Below are 1,843 nucleotides of genomic sequence, written 5' to 3'. Positions count from 1 at the left end.
AACTCCAATGTTCTAGTAATGAAATGGAGAATACCCACTTATATACTAACTCACACATTCCTTCTCAACAGGGAAAATGTACTTGTCTAAAAAGGAACATACTAGTTCATTATTTGTGTTAATAATGGAAACAGTAGAACATGTCTGAGAGTATCTTTTCAAGAGCTGCACTAGGGATGGAAATCCGATTTAAGCTTTAGAATCTCAAACATCTGAACTGACACTATTGAAAAGCAGAAAAGCAAACAACGCTGACAGAAAATATTCTACATTCTATCTTGTGGCTTTTATAACATTTGAAAGGAAACTGGTGCCCACTGAAACTACCAATTTATACTAAAGGAATATTGGTGCCTTGTGTCTTCTCCCCTGTTGAAAAAGTTCTCAGTAAATGCTTTGACTCCCTCACAACGCTGATGGGACTTTTTCTCCAGCATGGTTTTTCCTATGTCTGCAAAGATTCGAGCTCTGATTAATGGCTTTCCCACATTCATGACATTTGAAGGGTTTCTCCGCAGTGTGGATGCTGAATCAGGATTGCACTTTGGCTGAAAGCCTTTGCACACACATCACATGTATAAGGTTTCTCTCCACTGTGGATTCTCTGATGTTGATTAAGGGCTGAGCTCTGACTAAAGGCTTTCCCACATTCATCACACTTTTATTTTTCAAGGATGGTTTCCCTGTCTTCTTTCAAACTTTCTATCTTGTTCACAGGTTCCTCTAAATGTGAAACTCTGGGAAGTATTCATTTGAAGAGTATTAGAAACTTTGTAATGCAGTTCTTTGCCTGAAGAAGTCTTTTGCCTTGAAGCTGATTTGACATTTATGGTTCCGGTGTCTCTAACATTTTGTCTTAAGGTGTGAAGCTCCTTCGATGCCCACTGCAGTTGCTTTTTTGTGGGCTTAAGCTGGCTACGTGGTGTCTCCTAAGTGATTTCACAAGTTGGTAGCTTCTTTGCAAGCATGTCCTCATTTTGTCCAAAAAAGACCTGTTCAGCTGCCCTGTCATGCTCTTTCTCCAGCTCCTCCAGCATCACCACGGCTTCCTCTGCACTCTCTGGTCGGTTCTCTTGAAACCAGACCTGCAGCTCCTCAGGCAACATGGCCAGAAACTGCTCTATCACCAGCAGCTCCAGGATCTGCTCTTTGCTGTGCACCTCTGGCCTCAGCCACTGACAGCAAAGCTCACAGAGCCGGCTTAGGGATGCCTGGGGCCCAGGTGACTCCTGGTAGTCAAACTGCCTGAACCGCCGGCGGTAGGTCTCTGAGCTGTAGTAGCTGCGCCAGTGGCGGCTGGAGACCATATTATGGGCCTGCCCTCCCTCTTCCACCTTCATTACCAGAATGCAGTCAGGGTACCCTGAAGTTTGTGAAAGGGGTTTTGATGTCTCTCTCAATTTTGCAGACATTTGGACTGGGCACAGCTCAGGACTGCTAGGCTTTAATCTTCAAGAAGGTGAAACTCTCCTTATGGACATTCCTCCAGCCTAGGAAGGATGACCCCACATTTTGGGGGAGAAGCCGGGGAAGCCAAGGAATATTTTCTTAATGTTACCTCCTATTCACAGCTTAAAACATGAATCAAAAAATCTTACTGTCCTAAAACTATCCAGAGCTATTCAAAATTATTATGAAAGTGAAGTTTATTTTAAATTAATTTTCCTCACCTTTTTATAGCAGCAGAATTACAAAGATAATTTGCATTACACATTTCAAAATCAAGGCATTTTAAGATGTCTACTTACTTAGGATGTTTTACATATGAAATTTTGCCAAAAGAGATGGTGGTTAAATGTGTTCAACTCATTTATCCTATGATTTCTTGGAAGGAAGTGACCAC

The 1,843-nt window shown here is 42.2% G+C and overlaps 1 pseudogene; it reads right to left on the bottom strand.

Moving 5' to 3' along the window:
• Positions 1-405: 405 nt before the first annotated feature.
• Positions 406-1,412, bottom strand: LOC103080230 (zinc finger protein 396 pseudogene; annotated as a pseudogene).
• Between the last annotated feature and the right edge of the window lie 431 nt (positions 1,413-1,843).

The sequence above is a fragment of the Lipotes vexillifer genome, unplaced genomic scaffold (assembly GCF_000442215.2).
Source record: "Lipotes vexillifer unplaced genomic scaffold, Lipotes_vexillifer_v1.1 scaffold483, whole genome shotgun sequence".
Taxonomy (NCBI): domain Eukaryota; kingdom Metazoa; phylum Chordata; class Mammalia; order Artiodactyla; family Lipotidae; genus Lipotes; species Lipotes vexillifer.
The sequence above is the reverse complement of the archived record's forward strand: the minus strand, read 5'-3'. Positions and strand labels throughout refer to the sequence as shown.